Source organism: Tenrec ecaudatus, chromosome 3 (genome assembly GCF_050624435.1).
Source record: "Tenrec ecaudatus isolate mTenEca1 chromosome 3, mTenEca1.hap1, whole genome shotgun sequence".
Taxonomy (NCBI): Eukaryota; Metazoa; Chordata; class Mammalia; order Afrosoricida; family Tenrecidae; genus Tenrec; species Tenrec ecaudatus.
In genome coordinates, this window is record NC_134532.1 from 21,277,101 (window position 1) to 21,282,513 (window position 5,413).

Here is a 5,413-nt window from a genome sequence, read left to right on the forward strand (position 1 = left end):
AAACTAGGTCGACAGAAATTCTGTCTTCTGCACACAAGACAGTTAAAAAATGGATAAGGAAAGTAGTGGAAACTTCACACATGGGTCAAAGAGGGGAAAAGTCAACTGCTACAAATGATGAAACTGGCAGACATGAAGTACTTGTGGAAGAAGACTGTCGAGTTACTATTCAGGAGGTAACTTATGAAGTGGGAAAATTACATGGTTCGGTATTTTAAATTTTAAGTGATAAATTTGGTTTCTTGATTGGTGCCAGAAAGCTGTTCACACAGATCAATGAGCTCCAAAAATTGATATTACACAACTGTTTTAAAAGAAAACTGAAGTTAATGAAGCCAGCTTTATGTAATGAAACTTAATTATTGATAATTCTTAGATGTATCACTATGATCCAAAGAGAAAGATACAATGAAAACAGTTCTGAGGGAATCATCTAGGTTGATATTCAAGGCATAAAGGTCAATTCAGAATATGACAGCGGTTTTGTGGATTCTAACAGGTAGGTCTGGAGTGAAATTCTCATAAGACATAGAAAACCTAAGAATATTACTATGAATAAGTTTAAAGAAAATGAAACATGACATTAGTGAGAAAACATCCTAGAATATTGCACAAAGGATCTTTTCTATCTATCGTGACAATACACCAGCTCATTCTTCAAGAGTTGGAAAGGTTGTCCATAGAGGATTTTGTTGACAAACTTTACACCATGGACACTGAAGAGCTGACCTTCCCCTGCATATTTCTGGGTGTCCCCCCAAATCAGAGAACTTTCTTGAGGCTTGTGGAACTATCATTCTGACGTGCTGTCAATCAAGGGGGATAGAATTCTTTGGGGGAAAGTTTAGAAGAATAGCTTTACATTTTAATTTTTTTCTTTAGAAAAATGTTTAAAATTGTAGAGAAACATATTTTGTGTATATATATATATATATATATATATATATATATATATATATATATACTATATCTCAGAGACGGAGCAATATGGTGACTGAGTAGCACACATGGGAGGGACTCCACAAAGACCAGTGGAAAATAACTTCGAGAGGGATATCCTATACTTCCAGAATGCAGGATTATCAGCATAAAGTAAACACAAATTTAGTAAAAGATCAGTAACCTTTGCTGATAGACTTCACGTTGATATCGACTCGCTGGCTGTGTAAAGATCCCCAAATCTCTAGACCTAATTTTCCCAGTCCAGGAGCTAGCTTGGATGGTGGAGCTGCTGAGATTCAGGGATATAGGTCTACAAGACCAGCATGAGGCTGATACATGCACAAATAACTTGGCTTGCAGAACAAGTCAAGAAAGCTCTAGTAGGATGCCCTAGAAGCCTTAACTCCCCAATAACAGAGATAGTACAACCTATCTGTGGTAGTCAAAAAATCTGGTGTCAATTTGACACTGTTACAGGTGGAGGGGTAGAGTTTAACCTGTCAATCGGGTTGCAGCTTGATGACCTCATTTAGAGGTCCCATTGAGATTAATATCTCACTGGAGGCCAGACACATACTCTCTGCTTTGTCTTCCTACTGACAAGACATATAGAGCTAGGCTGATGGAGCCAGAGACCTGGAACTGGAGGAGCCACGTGGAGACCCATGCCAGCACTGAGAGGCTTCCACCACGACTGGATCCACAAGACTTTTCACCCATTGGCTTGTGATCTTCCTGTATTCAACATCATTGCATGGCTGCATGGGTCTAAAGAAGAATTTATGCACTAGTATTGACATGTGGGGTAATACCAGACTTATGGACTTGATCTAGACTGGAATAGGATGTTTTCATAATGTAAAATTGCTCTTTAGTATCAGGTTCTCTCGTACACACAAATGAGTGTTTCAGGATTGTTTCTCTAGTCAACCCGGACTAACACACTACCCAAGAAGTGTGACAATCACTCTACAGTACAGCCTGCAGTGATCACAAATAGTGCTTAGAGTAACTCTCCACAGAAACTGGGGGAGGTGAGTTCCAGGTTAGAGATATGCAGGCAATTAGTTAGGGAATGGACCACATCATAGCAGAATGTGCCTCCCATAGGACTCTCATCTTCAGTAGGAAGTGTGCAGGCCAGACTCAGAACTGGTTCAAAATCTCTTTGTGTCTTTATTTACCTATTTTCAGTCTCTTTTTCAGTAAGATGACATGATTCAGGAATGTTCATGCTTCCCAATGCAAATCTGTTCACATTCTCAATATGCCACATTCATGGATAAGGATGCTGAATATAAAGGAAATGTCAATACTACCTAATGAGATATTTAAATACAATTACAATCCAAATACCAACTTAATCATTTAAAGAAATGAAAACAGCAACCACAACAAAAACCTATGACTGACTTCATACAGAGAGTCCCAGGATAAGTAAGAGACCCCAAAGAATAAGAACAAGGTAGGGGCCTCACAGAAACCAACCTTAAAATTATTACAGCCACAGCCATCAAAACAGTCTGGCACTCATACAATGACAGGCATGCTGACCAATGGAACAGAATAGAAAACAAATAAATAATCCATCCACAAGCAGGCAACTGATCTTCAATAAAGGTCCAAGGGGAATTTTTAAGGGACAGCAACATTCTCTTCAACAATGGTGCCAGCACAATTGAATCACAACTCTCAGAAGATGAAAGAGACCTGAAACCTCAGCTCATGTACAAAAAAGAACACAAGATGATCAAGGACCTAATGTCAATACCAGAGCCATAGGGTCCATCTATAAGGAAGCAGGGACACATGTAAGTGCCCCATTGCAGGGCACTCATACACTGTCAAACATAGCAAAAGAAGTACACACAAAGAAAACAATATGGATGAGAGTGACCTTCTAAAAATCAGACATTTGTGCATCAAAAGAATAAAAGGGGAACCAAGCAACAAATAAAACAACAACAAAAATTCTTGTAATTTTAGGCTGCAGTGTTGTTTGTCTATTTCTTGTACAACTATAGACAACTGGAGCAAATATGATTGAATTTTCCTTGGAGCCATATTTTCATCATTTCTGCCTTTCAGAATTAAGAGAGATGCAGGGCACCTTGATTAAGTGACCGACTAAGCCTAACTCCAGGAGATGGAGGACTGCAAAGCAAACCCAGACCATCTGCGTCTAGAGCTCGATGTGTTGCTGTTTCAGAGTACAGGGAGCACTCAGGAGCTCACTGAGAACATGTGTAGCAACCCTGTTAGGAAAGTGATGTGCAGATGGGTCATGTCATCAAGGTGACATTTAAGGAGAACCCTATGAACCACTGCTATGAAATTATCTGAGACGATCGTTGCAGTCAAACTCAGACATGGAGGCGAGCTGAACTCGTGTGCAGCTACATCATGGTCTCAAGCTTAAATCGGTCAGACAAGCACCAAGGGCAGACGGTGAGATGGGGGCTTGGAAAAATGAACAGGATCAGGTGATGCTCTGCAAGTGTGCATATGAAAAGGGAACTGACTCAATTATCTCCAAACAAAAAATGCTAGTGTCCTGTGCTTATACCCCTGGATTGTACTGAAATCTATGTGTCTTCATTTCAAAGCAATTGCTTATTCCCTTCAGCAAATTCTGGCCAAAATAAGTCCAGGTGACCAAAACATTGTGCTTGGATTCCCCCAATGTAATATGTATGTGTGTGTGTGTATATGTATGTATATGTATGTATATATATATATATATATATATATATATATATATATATATATTTGGAGATATACAGAGGTTTTAATTCAGTAAATTAATGGTGTCAAAGCTTAGTCTGGGGAAAATATTTTAAACTGTGTTATTGAGGCAGACTAGCAAAAAAAAACTCCATTTTTGTAAGCTGCTAAGTGACTTGGTTTTGTAAGCTGCTAAGTGACTTACCAGTTCCTCCGTCACATCTCAGAATGTAGACTGCTAGTTGACCTATCCTTTCTCCCTTCCCTTATGGGAAAGTATCTGCTGGTGATTAATTTTAGCATGTACTTCCATGTTCCCAGGTTCTGGACACAATTAGTTTTGACTATTCTTCAATATATCATTTGTTCTGATTCAATATTGCTTCCTTTGATGTTGTAATCTGAACGGTGTAGTTAATCTTATGGTTATGGTAACCAGGATGTTATAGTCAATTTTGGCATTGTTTCTTTTATGATAAGGAATGTACCTGGTAATGCATGCTTGGTTTTTTTAGTTGCCAGAATGTTATAATCATTGCTGTGCCCTGTAATGCTCCCTAAGCCTAAAGAATAGTAGCATTAGTTTTTCTTTCTGCTTCTGTCCATGCTTGATTACATCTTAGACAAAGGATAAATAAGTTTTCTGCCTTTAGAAGGGTGACTGAAAAAAGATTGACTGAAATGTGGACTTGGGACTGCAAACAACAAATCACTTTTAGATTCTAGCCATCCAGTTATAACCAAATAAAGACTCTTCTAAATTATCAAGACATTATACTGACTGTCATTTATTCGGAAATGATACATTATGAAGAAAGTATTTGAAGGGGTTTCCGCTTTAAAACAGCATGGCTAGAGATAGTGGCACAGCTTCTAGAGTCAATAATATGAACAGTTTTACAAAAGTAGACTCTCCTTGAGTTTAGGGAATAAATGTAAGGTGAGACCCATGAGTAGTTGTGATGGGGCTGTGTCCAGAGCACAAATGGAGAGGCTATCTTTGGTTGGAGATGCTCCCATTTCAATTGAACCAGAGCCCCCTGGGTAAGGGACATTTACAAGAGTGTCTGTGCTCATTCTCTAAATGTTGAGGATCAGCTTCATGGATGGACCTAAAGTTAATGGAGAGTGCCTGTTGGTTCTCAAGAAACTGTTTTGGTTCAAGATCTAAAACACTGTTCTTGGTTCTTCTTCTTATTCTGATTATTTTCACAAACGATTGTTTTCCACCTACTGCTCTTCTGAATCTTTATACCTGAAACCAGGACTCAACTGATTTGACATCATTTTGGGTATTCCAGAAAACAAAGGTGTGTGTGTGTGTGTGTGTGTGTGTGTGTGTGTGTGCGCACGCGCGTGTCTATTCAGTATCTTGCTTTTTTTTTAGAGGCTACAGAGTTAAAACATTATCTGTCTTAAGCCCAACTTTTATAGGCCACATGTGCTTCCCTGAGACTCTTTGGCACTTGAATACCTTTCCTTACACTGAGGGTGACCTCGCTCATTAGGCTCTGGGATGTGGTGTGTCTATTGCTTGTAAGAGCAGTGGAGTTGTTGATGACTATGACCCAAGGTTGGAAAAACCCTGGCGGATAAGCTTAGTAGCAGGACAATGCCAACTGGAAACATTCTGTCAGAGGCTTAGGGTCAGATGTGCATAAATAAAATGCAAAGCTAGGAGTGGGGCATATCTTTCTACCCAGTGTCTGGTTTAGCCTCTCCTGATCTTCAGAATTTGGACTGACCA